Source organism: Mustela nigripes, unplaced genomic scaffold, assembly GCF_022355385.1.
Source record: "Mustela nigripes isolate SB6536 unplaced genomic scaffold, MUSNIG.SB6536 HiC_scaffold_36, whole genome shotgun sequence".
NCBI lineage: Eukaryota > Metazoa > Chordata > Mammalia > Carnivora > Mustelidae > Mustela > Mustela nigripes.
The window spans coordinates 40879-61451 of NW_026739451.1; the positions used below are offsets into that span (position 1 = coordinate 40879).

Sequence of the window (20573 nt, forward strand, 5' to 3'; positions counted from 1 at the left end):
AGTATAAGGCTGTTTATTAGATACCTGTGATCGTAATTTCCTCCTCCTAGCAATGTTGTAGGGAGGGAGAGGAAGCAAGTAAGGAACAGGAAGAAGACAAAAATGGTACGGGAGGAAAGGGAGACTAGAGGAGGGGACAAAGGCTAGGAGCGTTGGGATGAGATGAGCAAAAAAGGAAGAAAAGCATGGAATCTTGCTTGGGATTGTGGTTTAGTGGTCATGGGGGTGTGACCCTAAAAGTTTTGGGACTGATGTGTGTGGCCCATTCTCTTAGGTGACTAGTCCCAGATAAGTGGAAAGATGCACAGAAGGGAGAAGCAGGAGATGTTGAGGCAGGACCTGCTCCTAGCTGGATCGAAGATTAAAGAGAATCACTCTGCTTCCCCAAACTCCTTTTTCCCAGCTATAAAATGAGGACACTGGGCTGTGTGATCTTGCTATCTCTTTCTATTCTAAAGTGATGGGATTTTTTTTTTAACATCACTATCATGGAGCCTCATTTTTCTTATCTGTAAAAATGGGAAGAATGCCTACCTCACAAGGTGACTTTGAGGATTTAAAGATAACAAGTGAGAGCCTTTTCCTATACAAATCTACTTGTTTCCTGAATTCAGTTATTAAGAGTTTATAGAATGAATTCAGATAGTGAAGGGGATAGCCCTGTTTGAATCTATTTGAGTTCACTGTTTCATATAGCAAGGGGTGAGTTTTGGATAGTGAGGGTTTATATGTTTTTAGTGCCTGGATATCTATGCAGACACCTTGCATATAGCCCGTACTCAATAAGGATTAATCCTGGTCTCCTTGACCTTGAGGATAAAGACAGCTGTGTTTAGCTTTGCACCCTTAGCTTATAGCACAGTATCTAATCGCCAGGAATGTCTGTCCTGTGTTCTTGGCCCTCAGGCTCATGGGACCCTGCTGAGACTTGGGTCAGCTAAGCAAAACGTACTTAACAATAGGTATGCCCTATAGAGTTGGAGTAATGAGTGGTACGAGATTAGGAATACTGAAACTGATGTGCGAATGTAGGTGAAACGAGCTTCTTCCACAGGTGCAGAGAAGTTAGTTGAGTCTCTGCTAGACAGGGTAAAACTTTTGTGTTTATAGAAAAGAATTATTTTATCTATTTTATTTTATTATTGTTATTTATATAAAAGCTACTAGCCCAACGTCAGGCCCCTGGTAACTTCTTAAATATTGAATTCCTTGTCACCTTCTGAGGACATGCAATCACAAGCATATTTTAGTCAAATCTATTATACTGGGTCCTAATCAATAATTTTTTATTAAGATTTTGCCATTCATCTGGTGTACTTCTGCTAAGTGTAATTGTAGATACCAAGCCACATTAACACACAGTACAGTTTTTAAAAGAGAAAAATCTTTATTCCCATCACTTTCTTTTACAAATAATAAAAATGGTTAAAAAAAATAGTGTGAGTTATGGGTGTTAAAATATCTAAACTATCAACCTGTATTTATTCAGGTTATAAACTAACTTATAAACTATCAACCAGTATTTACTCAGCATTTTATATGCTAAATATATCCTTTAATTCTGTGTGTGTGTGTGTATGTGTGTCTGTGTATGCTTTTATAGGCGTTACTGGAAGAACAGAGATAACCCATGTGGAGTAATAGTATGGAAATATCCTGAAACTCCTTCAGAGTCTAAATAAACTGACTGGATTGGAGTTTCACAAGCAAGGAACCTGGTCCATGGGCAATTTGCTGCAGGTAAGTGAGAGGTATAATTTACTCTGTTAGAATCCCTCAAAGATTCATTGGCTATGGGGCTGTTAATTGCATTTCAGATGATTATAATGTTCATTTGGTACAGCTGACAGCTTCTCTTCCCTCCCAAACGTACACATGTGGATGCCAACATATGGCTAAATATCTGGTCATTTCATCTTGCTCATTTGGGCTTCAGTCAGTTACAAAAGGAGGAAGCAGGAGGAAAAAAGTACCCACCCCATAAAACTTTTACTAGCTGTGATTTCTGTGGAGGGGTGGGAGTCAGACTCGCTGTTCATGGAGCAGATGTTCCTCCAAAGTGCCTGGGAGTTGAAAGAGTGGCAGATTGGGCTGCCCAGGATTCAGAATGAAACAAGCAGACAACTGGCGATGCCCCCCACCTTCTCTTTTGAAAAGGGGGGCAGCCGTGAGGTCATTAATATGGAACAAAGTGTTTGGGAAAGGTAGCAGGCTTTTTATTCTTCCTTTGAAAACCCGGTGAGATTGGAATGCTGGATGTGGTCACAGCATGAAAATAGTTGCTGTTGGGCTGATGGGAAAGTTGAACTTGTCTAAATGAACCAGTGGGGAGGCATGAAAGTCCAAGTGACTCCTACAAGTGGCAGTTTGTGAGCTGGGGCGTGCGTTGTGGCATCTCCTTCTGCTTCCTGTCGGACCATCAATGGTCAAGGCGACGTGAGACTAGAAGTAAGAGCTGTCTAGCTCTGTTAAAGGGAAATAATAGGTTCATTCACCTGTGGTGTTTCACTGTGTTGAGGAGAAAAATAAAAGATCAAAGCCTGAATCTCTATCTTTGGCAAGAGAGATATTTGTACTTGCCATTTTAATTGGCAAATATTGACTCGAATCATTCATGCTGTTTTAAGGGGGAAAGAAGAAATGGTTGTAAGAACCTGAGATCACAGTTGAAGGTGGAATTGTTCATACATTTTCCTGTGAATATTTAGTCTTCGTAGGTTGCATATATAACAGCTATATGTCCTAAAGTCATAACTCAAGAGCTCCCTGGAACACAATTTTTCTTTCTTGCATCAACTCCATCACATTATGGAGACTAAGCCAATAGAAGACATGCTCTCTGTCTCTAAAGAGACCGCTCTGTTTTGAGAGTCATGTAAGAACACAGATATGGAGATGTTTTGTAGTGTGGAAAGTGCTTGCTAAACATGAGGAGGTAATGGTAAGAGTAAGTATTGTAGAGGAATGTGAACCAATAAAGAAAGGATTTGAGCTCTTTTTTGTTTTTAAGATTTTATTTATTTGTTTGAGAAAGAAATAGAGAGCAAGTGCATGAGCAAGGGGGGCAGAGGGACAAGCAATTGTGGAGTCTGTTGCAAGGCTTAATCCCAGGACCCTGAGATCACAACCTGAGCCGAAGTCAGATGCCTAACAGACTGAGCCATCCAGGTACCCTGTGAAGCTCTTTTCTTTTTTTCTTTTTTAAAGTGTATGTGATTGTCCCATTTCTTTGTCTTTAATCTTGGTCCTTCTATCTGTTCAGAAAGGGGGATGCTGTTTCCTTTCTTTTTTTCTTTCTTTCTTTTTTAAGATTTTATTTATTTGACAGAGAGCGAGACAATGAAGGGAGAACATAAGCCGGGGGAGGGGCATGGAAGAGGGAGAAGCAGTTTTTTCACTGAGCAGGGAGCCCGATCCTGGGGTCCATCCAAGGACTCTGGAATTATGACCTGAGCAGAAAGCAGACTCTTAACAACTGAGCCACCCAGGCACCCCTGGGATGCTATTTTAGTTAATATCGTTTGTTTATGGGGAAGAAAGACCTGTGTAAGTGAAAAGAGAATTATCTGGTAACATACATGGGCCAGAACTGAATCATAACTTGAAAACAAGGTGGGGAAAAGGCAGCGCTAGAATGTTCTCCTATTTTTGTTCTGTTCTCAAAAACAGAACACTTATCTCTCTGCAGCTCTACTTCTCCCTGAACTCCTATCCACCTCCTGCTTTTGATTGTTTTTCCTGGCACCGTGTTTGCCTATCTCATAATTTTGCCTTGCATGTAGTCTCTCATTGCCTTTCTCACTACTTTCCCTTTATTTGGCTTCAAACCCTGCCACGGATAGCCTACATCTGTTAGGCTGCACTCGGGAAACAGAAACTGTACCAGTTATTTTAACAGACACATTTTTTTTTTAATTTTTTCAATTTATTTATTTTCAGAAAAACAGTATTCATTATTTTTTCACCACACCCAGTGCTCCATGCAATCCATGCCCTCTATAATATCCACCACCTGGTTCCCCCAATCTCCCACACCCCCACCACTTCAAACCCCTCAGATTGTTTTTCAGAGTCCATAGTCTCTCATTGTTCATCTCCCCTTCCAATTTACCCCAACTCCCTTCTCCTCTCCATCTCCCCATGTCCTCCACGCTATTTGTTATGCTCCACAAATAAGTGAAACCATATGATAGTTGACTCTCTCTGCTTGACTGATTTCACTCAGCATAATCTCTTCCAGTCCCGTCCATGTTGCTACAAAAGTTGGGTATTCATCCTTTCTGATGGAGGCATAATACTCCGTAGTGTGTATGGACCACATCTTCCTTATCCATTCATCCGTTGAAGGGCATCTTGGTTCTTTCCATAGTTTGGCGACCATGGCCATTGCTGCTATAAACATTGGGGTACAGATGGCCCTTCTTTTCATGACATCTGTATCTTTGGGGTAAATACCCAGGAGTGCAATTGCAGGGTCATAGGGAAGTTCCACACATTTTAAGAATTATTAACCCGATACTGGAGAACTGGAAAGGCAAAAGGTGGCATTGAGGAATCACAGAAGTAGTCACTTCTATATTTGTTGCCCTGGTTTCAGGGACAGCAGGCAAGAGTTTGGGATGATTAGAAGTTGGAATACTGAAGAATGGATTTTGTACAGCTGGACTTCAGGAGTCTTGGGTGGCGGTGTTGCTTTAGAAGTTTAGGGGGTGGGGAGGACTCACATTGCTGAGATTTGTGTCTCTAACAAGGATTGTACCAGCTGGCTGTTGCTAGTGCCCCAGGAGCTCAGATTGGGGACCATATGCAGCTGGGACTCCAGAATATTGCGAGGGATCACTTCCAGCAAATACTGTAGCCTGAGAAACTAGAAGGGAGCCCACAGATGGGACCAGGTGGCAAAGGGGATATACTCTGCGGCGACCCAAGCCCCACCTCTCAAAACAAAATAGAGGAAGATGCATTTGATTGAAACGTAGTCATTTAATAATGACCACAATAAAAAAAAAAAAATTGGCGCAGGGCTATGCTGGACAGGTTTCCTTAAAATCAACTAAGGGCAGTTCTGTGATTACCATATAGTCCAGAGGCAAAATATGTGGATGTGATGTTATTGATGATTGAATTTTTAATGGTTTCATTGTGAAACAGCGTACATTAATGTGTAATTTTAAGAAATGACATTGGAGGTATTCCATGTACCTTGTTCCACTTTCCCTCTAGTGATAATTATCTTACAAAATTATAGGACAACAACTAGGATATCAAATTAGTACAGTCACAAGACAGAGCATTTCTATCATCACAAGGGGCCTTTCTCTTGTCCTTTTATAGCCACACCCACTTCATCCCCATCCCCCAATATTTGTCCTAAGCAACTTGCAACTACTGATCTTTCGGTTTCTATCATTTACTCATTACAAGAATGTTGTATAAATGGAATCATTTGGAATTGGCTTTTTTTTTTTTAAGATTTTATTTATTTGTTTGACACAGAGGGAGAGAAATCACAAGTAGGCAGAGAGGCAGGCAGAGAGAGAGCGGGAAGCAGGCTCTCCGCTGAGTAGAGAGCCCGATGCGGGACTCAATCTCAGGACCCTGAGATCATGACCTGAGCCGAAGGCAGAGGTTTAACCCACTGAGCCACCCAGGCGCCCCTGGAATTGGCTTTTTTTAAGCAATGTAATTCTCAGGAGGTTTACCTAAGTTATTGTACATAGTAATTCATTTTTTTTTAACTAAGTACTATTTCTGGGAAGGATATACAATAGTGTGTTTATGCAGTTGTTTCCAGTTTGGAGCTGTTATAAATACATTTGCTACAAAAATGAATGTACAGATTTTTGTGTGAAGATAAGATTTCATTTCGTTTCCCAAAAGTGAACTGCTTGATTATGTGACAGTTGCATATTTAGAATTTTTTTCCCTAGCTCTATTGTAATATAACTGACATACAACATTGTATAAGTTTAAGGTTTACAAACGGATGATTTGAGACAAGTGTATACTATGAACTGTTTACTTCTATAAGGTTAGTTAACAACATGCTATGTTTGAAATAATTGCCATTTTGTGGTGGTGGTGGTGAGAACATTTTAGATCTATTCTCTCAGCTATGCAAAACAGTATCATTAACTATAGTCATCCTGTTGTACCTGAGCTCTCCAAACCTTATTCATCTTGTAACAAAGTTTATACGTTTGGAGCAATGCCTCCTTATAACTTCCCACAACCCTTGGTAATAATCAATCTCCTATTTGTTTTATGAGTTCAGTGTTTTTCGATCATACAGTATTTGTCTTTCTCTATCTGACTTATTTTACTTAGCATAATGCCGTCAAGGTCTACCCATTTTATCACAAACAGCAGAATTTTTTATGACTAATATTTCATATATATGTATCTATATAGTTATATATGTTACTTATATATAATATGAAAAAAATTATAACATTTTCTTTATCCATTTATTGATTGACCCTTAAGTTGTTATCATGTCTTGGTTATTGTGACTAATGCTGCATTGAAGATGGGAGTGCAGACATTCAAGATACTTTCATTTTCTTTAGATAATATATCCAGAGGTGGAATTACTGGATCATATGGTAGTTCTGTTTTTAATTTTTGGGGGGCATCTGTATACTGCTTTCTACAGTGGCTGCACCAATTTATACTCCCATCATTGGTCCCCCAGGGTTTCCCTTTTCTCCTTATCCTTGCCAACACTTTTAGCTATACATTTTTTGTTTGTTTCTTTGTTTTTTTCAGGTTTTTTTTTTTTAAATAATGCAGGTATGAGGAGATCTCTCATTGTGGTTTTGATTTGCAACAGGAAAGCTAGAAAAAGATGCTCTCAACCAGGAAAGGAAGGACAGAGTGAGGAGTGAGTTACCCCAACCTTTTGGGACACTGCATAAAGGACTTACTGGGATGTGACCCCATCCAGAAACTGGCAAAGCTAACATGTATGGGGGTACCTAGGAACAAATATTTATGGCAGGGGCCCCAGGATCAGCCATGCGGTGGGAGGAACAGTGGTTTTAGTGACCTACTCTGCAGAAGACTTCATCAGCTTTTGCCACTAAGGAAACGAGACTCAGACAGCCTATGAATTTCAGTGGATTTAGCCCCACAGGTTTTCGTGTTTGCAGATGCCAGCTGTTCTGAGTTCTTTCCCGTTCCTGCCCACAGCATTCCTAGGCTGGGAGCCCCTGAGTCCCAAATGGTAGCCAGTCCTGTGCTTTGTGGCTGTGCAAATACATAATGCCAGTCTCGTCCCACTTGTTGATTTTTGTCTTTGTTGCTTGTGCTTTTGGTGTGATATCCACCCCCCGCCCAAAAAATGTTGCCAAGACCAATGTCAAAGAGCTTTTCCCTAATTATGTCATTGTGTCTTTATTTTCATTTCCCTAAAAACTAGTGATGCTTAAAATCATTTTTTTTGTGTGTGTTTATTTACTGTATGCATGTCCTCTTCAGGGAAATATCTGTTCATGTTTCTTATCCATTTTCTAATTGAATTGTTTGTTTGTTTTTAAGTTCTTTATTTTTTTTGAGAGAGAACATGAGCGGGGGGAGGGGAAAGAAAGGCAGAGGAGGAAGCAGACTCCCTGCCAATCAGAGGGACCAACACAGGGCTCAATCCCAGAACCCTGAGATCATGACCTGAGCAGAAGGCAGATGCTTAACCCACTGAGTCACCCCAGGCACCCCAGTATTTTAACTCTAGAGTTTTGAGAACTTCATTTTTTTTTCTTTTTTGTATATTCTTGGCACTAAGCTTTGTCAGATAAATAGTTTGCAAATGTTCTCTCCCATTTTTTAACTTGAGTTTTTACCCTCTACTAGGCATTCACAGAACAAAAGTTTTGAATTTTCATGATGTCCAGTTTTCCAGTTTTCCCCTTCATGGATCATGCTGTTAGTGTCCAGTCCAAGAATTCTTTGCCTACCCTCAGGTCCCAAAGGTTTCCTCTCATGTTTTTATTTTTTTCCAAAAAATTTTGTATTCTTACTTATTGTATGTAAGTACATAATCCAGTTGGAGCTAAGTTTTGTATAGGAGGCGAGACTTCAGTCAGATTTAACTTGATTGCCCATGGATGTGGACTTGCTCCTTTTCGAGTGGGTATCTATGGGTCGTCTCCTTCATTTCATTTGAAAACCTCCTGGTTTTTGATGTAATGACTAATTTGCACTCAAAATGCAGACATTGGGGACATTATATTATGGGACTCTATATCTTATTCAGAACTTCTGTATTCGCTGGCTCCTTCTGAAAGGTAGAGTTCACACCAGGGTGGAACAGAATTCATATTCCTTAATTGGCCTTTGTTGACACGTGAGTGGATTGGGGCTTTTCATTACTTCCGGGCAATAGTTTCAGCTCTCCCACTAGATGTCCATTGATACTTCCCTGGCTAGTATAGGAGTGCATGTAACCTCTACCCACTTGGCCACCACTGACAACGCGGGCCGAAGAGTGGCCTCATGCATGGCTGCTGGGTGGAGGTGAAAGTCATGACTGTCCCCATGGCCAATTCTGATACTACTGTGGCATGTCAGGAGAAGGTCCCCTTGTTACTGTTAGGTGGAGACAGTAGTCTGGGGGGTCTCTATGTCATTCCGACTGACAATGCAAGGGATACAGGGTGCCTTGTTGCTGCCTGGCAAGGATAAACATTCTGATGTCCTACCTGGCCTTCTCTGGTATCACCTTACTGGGAAGTTTGGGGGACATTTCATAGCTTGGTGAAGGTGAAAATCTAGGTCCACACTTGGATTTTGCTGGCCTGAGAGGGGATAGAGCTACGAGTCTTTTCTGTGATGTTCAGCTGGGTGAGAGTCTTGTCTCACGGTTTTCTTTCTTGCTAAGTCATGTTTTCTTTGTCTTTTGAATAGAGAGAGCAGGACTTTGTTGTTTCCTTTTTTTTTTTTTTTTTTTTTTTTTTTTTTTGTCTGGACCTGTCAGTTTTTCTGGGTCTCTGGTCTCTTCTACCTTAAATCTGGGATATATGAGGCAAAAGGAAAACCCAAGACCTCTCACCACTGTGTCCTCACTTGGATCTAAGTTTCAGAGATTGTCTGTCTCTTGATCTCCACCTTTCAAGGTCTTATGTTTTTCTTTCTTTTCTTCTTACTCGATGGGGTGAATAGGAAAAGGAAAATCTACTCTACATCCTGAAAGTGGTAGTCCCTTGGAAGCATTTTTGAAGATACTGCGATGGATCTATTTACATGACTAAATTTTAAAATATAATCAAGTCAGAACAAGCAAACAAGAAAACAAAACAAAAATCCAACTTTTCGCCAAATCCATTCCCCTGTATTTGGGCAGGAATACCTGCAAAAACCATCTTACAGAGATGATGGCTTCACATAGTAGGGACTTAAGGATAATTATGGAATGAAGGAATATTTGCTAAATGAATTAAATTAACAACTTTTCTCTTACCTGTTAGAGAATATGCTAGACACTAAGTAGGATAGGTAGGTCCCATACTACATACATGTCATATCATTGAGACCTAACTATCAAGTTATATAAAAACCATCCCCAGTGCTAAAATAGAAAGACTAACATAACTACACTATGTGTTCAGAAGTTGTCTTTCATCTCCTTAGAGTAAGGCAGTGTCTTGTTCATCTTTGCTGCTAGTGCCTGATGCTACACATTACTCATCATACATGACTTGCCCTAGAAATTTAGCAGAGGGAGGGAGCATGCTTTGAGATGCTGGAAGTAATCTGTCTCATATTCTCAATATGCAGTAACCTCTGCAGAAAAGGAGTTCTGTAGCATTTCTAGATAATATAGTCCCACATTTCACATTTCTTTAGCCAGTCAGGGAATTCTTAATGTCAATCCTCGTCCTATGAATGAGCCCAGGTGCTTATTGTTGTAGCCTTGGTGGAAGCAGAAGAAAGATAAGCACCTTTCTTCACACATACACTTTAAAATATTTAAGATAAGGTACCCCTCTATTTGTATTTTATGATACATGCTTTGAGCCCAAATAGCAACTGTGGTAACCTTGTGTTTTGCAATAGATGTAGACCGGTGGTCTCTGAGTCAAGTGTCAATGCCACCCATCCCATTATACATAAGAAAAAAATAACTACAAAGAAAAATAAAAAATAGCAACATGTGATACCAAAATGATTTAACATCGTTGCCCTTTAAGATAGGCATGAATTCTGTCCTTAAACATATAGCCCAAGGAGGTGCTCTGAATTTCATGGATTGGTTATAAAAAGTCTTTCAGGGTAGGTATCACATAGACAATGGCTTTCCAGTTTCCTAAGGAAAGGACTTTATCCACAAATACAAAAAAGAACCTTGACAGAAAGCGTGAAGTACCACCAGCAAATAGTTTAGCACTTTGCTCTTGGACTAGTGGACACTAGAGGCTTAGAGAAAGTGCAAGAACTCTGATGCTTTAAGAATCTTGATGGACCAGAAACAGACCATGCTTCATGCAAAGCAAAGGGCTTGCTGCAAAAGCTGAGGAGTTTACTGATTGACTACAGTTGAAAAGCGAACTTTGCAACCTACATCATAAAACACTTACTTAGAGGACATCAGCTTTGATTTTGTGTATTGATAAAGCAGGAGTGTACTTAGGGGGTTTTCTAAATAATGAATATTTACAGAATCCATTTTTTTAAAAAGCATCCTGGTTTTTGTTTGGTTGTTTTCATCTTAAAAAGCTTGCTCTTGGGGTGAAAAGCTTCCCATGAGTGCCTACTGCTATAAAATAAATAGGAAGAGTGTAATATGAAGTATGGTGAGTTCTACTTTATACAGTTTTCAGTAAGGACTAAGCCTATTAAAATAAAGAGATTATATTTATATTTGGTATTCTTATTTCATGGAAATGAAACTTTGATTTCCTCTTCACTTTACTATCTCCTCTATACAGAAAATCAGACTGAGAACAAGAATTTGGAAATCTATGGCAGAATTTTATCTGTCCTTTAAACTTCGTAGCTTCCACTAATTGAAATGATCAGAATACTATACAGTACTCAGCCTGGAAGATAATCCATATTAACAGAAAACTACCCTATTCTGTGGTTTTTTTTTTTAATTTTTTATTTTTTATAAACATATATTTTTATCCCCAGGAGTACAGGTCTGTGAATCACCAGGTTTACACACTTCACAGCACTCACCAAAGCATATACCCTCCCCAATGTCCATAATCCCACCCCCTTTATTCTGTGGGTTTTAATATTTACAAAGATTATTAGGTTTTAAAACTTTGTCATGCCTGGAGTAATTATTTCCTTTTAAATATGGTTTTATTATATTCAGAATTAAAATGTTATTTAAAATATATCTTGGTATTATTAAAAACAAAACTACTTTTATTCTTAGAAACTTTCAAACAAAGTAATGAAATATTAATCACTTTGTTAAGGAAGAAAGATTCTGTGATAGAACCTATTTAAATGTTGTAGTTTTTTCTTCTTCTTTCTTTAAGACCACAAAAGTAAAGATTTGGCTCATCTCTGTCTCTCTAGATCTTTAGAAGCTTCACGCCTTGAAGAAATATATTACATCTTTTTTTTAAAGGACTTATTATAATCAAGGCAGTAGTTTATGGGAAAAGACAAATCTAAAAAGTCCTATTTCAAAATCTTGCTTCCCAAACTAGAGTAAAACAAGAGAGGATAGGATTGAAAGGAATTTGACTTGTAAGAAATGGCAGGAAGCTGAGAGCCCATAAGCAATTTTTTAATAAAATATTAATTTTTATTTTCAAAGTTAAGGTCAAAATATAAAAGCTAATAAAGAAATTAAAGACATCGAAAAGTATGAGTAAAAGAGTGGCAGGCACCTTTTATTGCCATCCTCCTAAATATGAGTTGCAGAAAAATTTGCAGTTTTCCTGCAGTTTTTTACATGCTAAATCATGTAAGACAAGACTTAGCCATTTATTCTGAGCCACATGACCTAGTTGAAAGCTGAGAGGTGTTAGATAGGTAGACAATGCAGAGAACACAATCAGAGAGATTGCATCTTCTTGCCACATTCCAGCTTATCAAACATAATTTCAGAAGTTTCTAGGTATATGTGAAACACCTTTTGAAGGAAGAGTTGGTCCATGTCTCTGAAGTCTCCTATCCTGTCTGTCCCACTAGGTGAAATGATCACATTATTGGCAGGGCCTTGATTTTCTCAGGTTTTTTCTTTCCCCAATGACAAATAGGCTTAATAACATGAGAATCCCCTATGCTTGATTATTACATTTTACATCTTTAAAGCTCCATATTCATGTTGCAAACACAATGAAATATCTCTGCAGTAAAGTAAAATGCTTCACAGCGCACATTGACTGTTCAAGAAACCAAACCATAAACCAGAAATTTCAAGGCAGTAAAACAATTTTTGAGGCAACCATTCCATTCAACTGAATGGTATGCATCTATTTCAGAGAGCAGCTCCTAAATTCAATGCCTTGCACAGAGAAGGTACAGCAATAACAAATTTTTGAATGAATGGTTGTTTATTTCATACATTTGGAAATAACAAGGTAGAATCAATAGTGTGCTGGAAAACCAGCTCTCTGAAGAAAAACAATAACAAACAAACAAACAAACAAAAAAACACAAAAGCTCCGGTTTTTGATGTTTTCCCGTTTCTGTGGTGTAAATACTCCCTCTATGGCCTGTTTCCAAGAACCAATGTGATGTCACTGAACACAGAGGAGGAAAGAGATATTCTGCACAGAATATTCTCTTGCAAACTGGTACAAACTAGCTCCAGGATTCTGCTGGTAAGTTACTTGGCTTGTTTTCATGTGATTTGGCAAAAGAAAATCATAGCACCAGATTTCCTTTGGTTAATTAGCTGACATGGTATTGACAAAAACTGGAGGATTCCTTTTTTTTTTCTTTCCTTTTCTTTTCTGTTTTTTTTTTTTTTTTTTTCTCGGTAATGATAACAAAGTGTTACTTTTTTTCTAGTGGGTTACCTGCAGGAAGTAGGTTGTAAGAATGCCTCCCCAGGAGTGTGTGTGCTTTTGATAGCAAATAAAAACCAGTGAAGTCCTTGTGAATTTTCCTGAAGTTGAAAAAGAAATCTCTTTAACAAGGGCCACCTACTTTGGGCCTGGGAGCTGTTCAGCAGGCCTTGAAGATCCTTATTCTTAGCCACTACAAGCTCAGCAACTGGATATGAAAGCCCTAGGCACAGCACTCTTTTAGCAACATGGTATATTAAGTCTTAAAATTTATAAAATCCTTCCAATCCCCAGGATGCCCAACTACTTTTGAACTCAAGAAATTTAGTACATGGATGTATTATAAAAAATCTTGAAGATAGTTTAACTACAGTTGAAACAATCACTCATTATAGAACTTCTATGGACCAAACCCTGTGCTGCCCATTTTTACACACACACACACACACACACACACACACACACTTGTATTTATATAAAATTTATATATTAAACATAAAAATAATAAATATAAATGCATATATTTTTACTTAATTCATGTGCCTTTACACTTTGTGGTAAAAACAGAAATTCTTCCACTTTATGAAGAGTGAAAATGGCATCCCACAGGTTATTAAAAATAATATTTTAATAACAATGACAGTCATCATCTGTTTCATATCTACTATGTCGTAGGCATTTCATATTTACCATTTTAATCAGTATTCTTCATGCTATTTATGCTCTATAGATGAGGTAAATGAAGCTGATACTGAGAAAAAGTTATGCATGAGATCAAGGGGTATTAAGTTAGGAAGAGTTGAATCATCACAAGTCCATATTTCTCTAAATCCATTGTTTGCCTTGTATTAATTCAGTCATCCCACATGTGTTTATTGAGTACCCACTGTGATTCAGGCACTGTTCTTGGCTTTGGGGATACAATAAAAAGCAAACACAAATTCCAGCTCTTCTTTATCCACATTTTAGTCAGCATAGACAGTCAACAAAGAAAGAAGTATAATAAAAATACTATCAAACGAGTATTATGCCAGATGGTGGTAGGCTCTATAGAAAACTATAAAGGAGGGAAGGAACAAATTATACTGGTGTGGGAGTGCCTTGCCATTTTAAATGGAGAATCAAGGGAAGGCATCACAAAGGAAGTAAGCAAAACCCAAAGGAGGTGAGAGACTGAAGCATGCAGATATCTGGGAGCACAGATGCTCAGGTGGAGGAAATGAGGGGAGAGGCCAGGAAGTGAGAGCATGCTTAGTGCATTTGGGGAACACCAAAAGCTACAGAACAGTGAAGCAGAGCAAGGGAGGGAGAAGGGATGGAACTGGGGTACTGCAAGTGGGGTATGTGGGTTAGGATGCTAGATTCCTCTGGCTTCTGTGGGGAGTATAGACTGAAGAGTGAGGAGTGGAGTGAGTGAGTGAGTGAGGAGAGAAGAAGAAAGAACAATTAGTAGGCTGTTGCAAAATTCATGCGAAAGATGATCGTTTCTTACAGCATGACGATAGAGGCACACGTGGTAAGAATTGGTTGGATTCTGAGTATGGCTGGAGTATATATAATTTTTGAGATGCTTCAAGGTAGGATGGGAAAGAGCAAAAGTAAGCATAATGCTAAAGTTTTTGGATGGGATAAATGGAAGTTTCAGTTTTCATTTATTGAAAATGGGCAGGGCCTTGGAAAGGGAGATTTGGGGTAGAAGATGAGCTTGTCTAAAATATGGTAAGTTTAAAATGGAGGGGAATGCAAGAATAAAATAATATCTAACTTCAAAGTATAATTATAAGTTTTATTAAGTTAATGTATATGAGAAGACTATCAATGTTGGTTAGCTCTTTTTTCTTCATCCTAGTCTCAGTAGGGTGGTATAATTGTGTCAAGACTAAGATTTAGAGAGTAGCTATAATAGAATCAGTAGACCATGGGTAACTTATTTCATATACAGAGGAACAGGGTTTTTTTGTTTTTGTTTTTGTTGTTTTGTTTTGTTTGTTTTTGTTTTGTTTTGTTTTTACTTTGGCTTAAAATCTCAGAACAGGCTGGTGTGTGCTTGCGGATACAGAGTTTCTCAGGCTAGAAGGAAGACTCAAGACAGAAGAAGATAGCATGGGGTTGGCCCTGTTGAAGTCATTTCCAAACATCTGGAGTTGTTAAGAAATTAAATGGAAGAATCTGGCAGCCTGCAGGAGAAAATAACACCAGGTATGAGCTATGCCGCTCTGGGTCAGCAGCTAACATCAGGTGCAGAGTTAAGGAAGTTCTACCTCAGACACAGTGTGACGTTGTCACCTGAAGATAGAAGGGGGTCATAAGAAGAAGATGGTGTGTCAGAGCAACATTCTCAGTGTGCTCACTGCCAGATGGAAGTTGTTATACAACCTCTTGACCAAGATGAGAGTGAGTGGACATTTCCTAAGGCAAGACTTCCAAGAGGTTCTTAGAAACACCATTGGGCATCTTCATGAAATATGTGAATTTTTGATTCAGAGAAAATTAGAAAGTATCTCCTCTACCCATTAATGAGGCCTAATTTTTCACGCATTGGTTGGGGATGCCAAAGGTTATTCCTGTTGTATGTCATAGAGGACAGCCATTTCTCCAAGCAACCCTGGTGTGGTAGATGGTGACCTGGCCATCTGGAGGCATAAGGGACCCCTGTGGGAATTTTGGTAGTTAAATCCCAATGTCACTTTTCCATGCTGAGCCATTATATGCTCCTTATATGCCATTCTGTGGTTTTCTTACACTTTAGAGATTTAGTTGGTTTTACTTTACTTTCTGAGATGTTGTTACCTATGTCTTTATCCTCATAATTCATCTTAAGATGGTAAAGTTTTCCTGACTCTAATTTTACTTACTCTTTCTGTAAAAAGGATTTAGTGCTCTTGTCTGAACTTCCCTTAACCATAAGCCATATTCCTTAGGCTGAGTGTCTTGGGCCCCTGCTATTAGTCTATCCTAGATACTTCCTTTCACACAACGCATAGAGACATGCTGGCAGCTGGCTGTTGAAATAGATGTCTTGTGGAAGAGTACCTCCTTCGCTTTACTAACACACCCTAGTTGAGTAGTGACTACCAGGTGTTGTTTACTATGTTTTATCTAGAGGCAGGGTCACCCTAGGCCCTACCAGGTTGCCCCATGGTCTAAGGGGTCCATGTTTTGCTGCTAATCCATGCTGAGGCACAGCAGATAAGGCACACTCTCCTTTTCTCACATCTGCTTTTTACTCATTTATGGCCCCTTGTCTCTATTTCTGCTTTCAGATATCAGCCTTTTCCTCAATATCTGGGGCAAATATCTTCCTAATGAAGCAACTCCGGATGTCCCCCTGTGGAATATGTGCTCCCTGGATTGTCACTGCGTTCTTGTAGACATGTCTTATAGCATCTTATATGTACCTCTTTATGTGTGTGTGTATGTTCTTCCCTTACTACTTGAAGATTAGCTCCTTCCTTACAGCCTGAACAATAAGCATCACTTAGCTCTCCAAAGCCTGGGAATCCCTAGGGCAGCTGAGAAAGTTAATGAGACCCATAGGCTGGGAGTCTGGGATGTATTAGGAAAGGCTTAAGAAAAATCTCCCTGTAGACAACTAGCTTTAATTATAATTGAGATTTAAATTCATTTCAGTAACATACATTCACTTAGGGTAATAGAGCTCAAGGTCGCGAATGTTATCGTAGATTACCAGGATGAAACAGGCAAGAGAAGAAAGGGCTGGTAAATATTAGCAGGCCATTAAAGCCATAAGTTTGATTTATTTTATTATTATGCTATTTGGATGAGTTGGGGTGTTGGGACTCTTTTTGCAAGACTGCCTTAGGACTTGAGGAAAAGTCTATGAGCCAAAGACTAAACCTTTCAACTTGTAGCAACTTGATAACATCTTATAATTAGCCATGGACTCCCTTCGCCTTTTAAAAAGTTACCTATTTAAAAAAATAAAAAATAAAAAATTATTGAGAATGAGATCAGATGAATCAAAAGAAATAGAATCCACATTTTGTTGCTAGCCATAAACATAAAAACAAAGCACTTATCTCTAAAGCAAACTCTGTCCAAATGCTGGTATAAACACCCTGTTTTTCAGACTTAATGGGAATGTTGTGTTTAACTCCACATATACAGTGCTAAGACTTAACTATTTGACTCAGGTGGTTTTTCACAGATCAGTTGAGAAAGCAACATACTTATTTAATAAAATCCAAAAGCCCTGAAAACAACTTTCTTTAATCTGTAATAAACTGAAACATATATATATATATATATATATATATATATATATATATATATATGAATTTGCAGTATCTTCAATCAAGCTCCTTTCAGCATAAGCCCATCAACAGATGAATGGATCAAGAAGATGTGGTATATATACACAATGGAATACTATGCAGCCATCAAAAGAAATGAAATCTTGCCATTTGCAACAACATGGATGGAACGAGAGCGTATCATGCTTAGCGAAATAAGTCAAGCAGAGAAAGACAACTATCATATGATCTCCCTGATATGAGGAAGTGGTGATGCAACATGGGGGCTTAAGTGGGTACGAGAAGAATCAATGAAAGAAGATGGGATTGGGAGGGAGACAAACCATAAGTGACTCTTAATCTCACAAAACAAACTGAGGGTTGCTGGGGGGAAGGGGGTTTGGGAGTAGGGGGGTGGGATTATGGACATTGGGGGGGGTATGTGCTTGGGTGAGTGCTGTGAAGTGTGTAAACCTGGCGATTCACAGACCTGTACCCCTGGGGATAAAAATATATGTTTATAAAATAAATAAATAAATAAATAAATAAAAATTTCAAAAAAAAAAAAAAAGACATAAACACAACTTCAGCGGCCCTTAGGTTGAAACCACTAAGAAAGAAGAATCATTATGGAAATTACACTCAGTTTGTACTGCTTTCCTGCAATTCCCCATCCTTTATTGTTAGTAAGCCTTGCTTTATTCTGAAAAGTTCCACTTCATACTAACACGGCTATTGACCATGAAATCCAGAAAAAAGAAGAAGGAGAAGAAGAAGAGGCCAGGGAGGGAAAGGGGGAGGTGGCAGGGAAGGAAGGGAGGGGCGGGGAGGAGGTGGAAGGGGAGGAAGAGGAGGAGAAGAAAAAGTCAACTGTGAGAAACAGAAGGTTTTCAAAGCACGCTGTGACCCAGCAAAATACTCTCCCCACATTGTATACAGAAAGGAATACAGGAACGTACATTCACAGGTGTCATTATTTACCCAAGTTTATAGCCAGTTCATTTAGTCAATGAAATGGGCTTTTAATTTATTCATGTCTCTATTTATTTAGTTAGTTTTTATAACCTCATTGATTTTTCTGCCTACAAAACACTGTTGTAAAGTCAAAATCAAAATTAAAAATTAAAATTAATAATTAAAATTAAAATTTAAAATTAAAAATCAAAACTAAATTTCCCCATAACTCCGTATTCCCCAAAGAACTTCCGTTATTTATCTCTTCCCTCTCCCCATTTTGTAGTAGAGGTAACTGGATCTCAGAACTGTGACTTGACTAAGACATTATTTAAATCAAAGCTTTTTACTGTAAAACCCATGATTGGGGTGTGTGTGTGTGTATGTGTGTGTTTATTCCTTTTGCATTCTATAAACATTTCATATTCAGTGGGAAAAGATAACTTTATCTTCTTCAGCACAAATATATTCTTTGGACCTGATCATTTATTCTTTTGTTTATCCACATATTCATTCTACCACTTATTGAATAATAAATATTAGTGAGGCTTAAATAAATACTAGAGAAATAAATGACTTAGGAAGAGGAGAAAAGAGATAAAGTGGTTGAGAAAGAGGAGCAAAGTCACCTCAACAAAGAGAAAGGGATTGCATTTCAATTAGAAAAGAAAAAGCTGAGTCTGGATTAAAACAGATTTCCATTCTATACGTTGTGCCCTTAAGAACTGCACAACGTGCTTCCTACCTCTGATGAGCTTGTTTAATCAGTATGTTTCCCTGAAAGTTTCCATTACTGAAGTATCTTCATTGCTGAGACCCTCCAGTGTTACAACACACTGGAGGGTGAAGTCAACACTGGCTAGATACACGTTATCCTGAGTGTTCCATTCAGAGATAAATAAGATAAAATCCCTGACTTTGTGATGGCCAAGTCCAGTAATGGGAACCCCTCCATGCACTTGTCTTGAGGTTTTATAACAGCTTCCTCAGATTATATAAGAGTTACAGGCACACTCATACTGTTGGGTATGCTCTCAATCGTATGTAAGGTTACATCTCAAATACAGACTGTCTTCCTGTCTATGTCCCCATTTCTGTGTTCCACCGCTGCCTTCCTTTCATCTTCATTCCTCATAGCTTGAACTAATTCTGGTTCCTCCGAAATGTAGACCTACAGGTGCCGGTAGAAAAAGAAGAAAGGGAAGCATTGGAAGCATCAGGAAACAATCTCATTAGTCTCCTTTCTTCTTGACCCAGAAACATTTCAGAACTTTGGTTGAGTTCCCTGGATGGCACATGGTTTTCTGAATTATTTTGAATGTGTGCTTTTTGATATGTTCGTTTTACCAATTTAAGAATATGTCACCAGTCTGAGCGATCACAAAATATTTCACTTTGGAGTCTGAGCCAAGCCTTTTCAAAAATGAATACCTAATATTGAATTCATCCTCCAATACATAGTTGTATTTTTTTTTTGACTACAAATCCACTTAACAAATATTTTTCAAGAGGCATAAGGTGGTAGAGATAATTAAAAATAATTAAAATTAGAAGCTCTGGGGTACAGATCTAGAGCCATCACTTACTAACTGTGTAACTTTGGCCAAGTCACTTAGCTTCTTTGAACCTCAATTTGCCTTTTGATAAAATTATGTCAATCATATCTCCCTCAAGCGCTTGTCATGAACATTAAATAAAACAATATTTGAGGGATACCTGCATGGTTCAGTCGGCTAAGTGTCTGAATCTTGGTTTCAGCTCAGGTCATGATCCCAGGGTCATAAGATTGAGCCCCACATCAGGCTCCTTGCTCAGTGTGTGGAGTCTGCTTGAGATTCTTTCCCCTTCCCTCTCCCACCTGCTCTGCTCTACCCACTCTCATTCTTTCTCACAAATAGATACATAAATAAAATCTTTATAAAAATATTTAGTAACAGGTATGGTTAGTAGTTCTGGGTTAAGTACCAGTTGTAAATTAATATAATAAGATATCACATTCTATATTTGCCAATAAGCTCATTATAGGGCTCCCAAAACTCAAAGAAATTATTTTGGGGGGCAAATATGCTTTACCTGGATGACATAATTGGCAAACAATGCAAGACCAATGTGGTCAAGTGATTCCATGCTAGTTAAATTCAGATCCCAGACGATAGTTTTGAAATGCTATTCCAAGTGGATATTTTTCTTACTCTACTTTACCAATGGTACATGGTTATAGTCTTTTTTTTAGTTATGTTCAGTTAGCCAACATATAGTACATCATTAGTTTTTGATGTCGTGATCAGTGATTCATTAGTTGCATATAACACCCAGGGCTCATCATAACAAGTGCCTTCCTTAATACCCGTCACCCAGTTGATCCATCCCACACCCCCTTCTGTAACCCTCAGTTTAT

The 20573-nt window shown here is 38.5% G+C and overlaps 1 long non-coding RNA gene across 1 annotated transcript; it reads left to right on the forward strand.

Annotated features, from left to right (window-relative positions):
* The first annotated feature begins 1609 nt into the window (after window positions 1-1609).
* On the forward strand, window positions 1610-17166 carry LOC132008080 (uncharacterized). Its single transcript, XR_009401538.1, has 3 exons — window positions 1610-1740; window positions 14999-15167; window positions 16232-17166. It is a non-coding gene; the product is annotated as an uncharacterized LOC132008080 (long non-coding RNA).
* Window positions 17167-20573: the final 3407 nt, after the last annotated feature.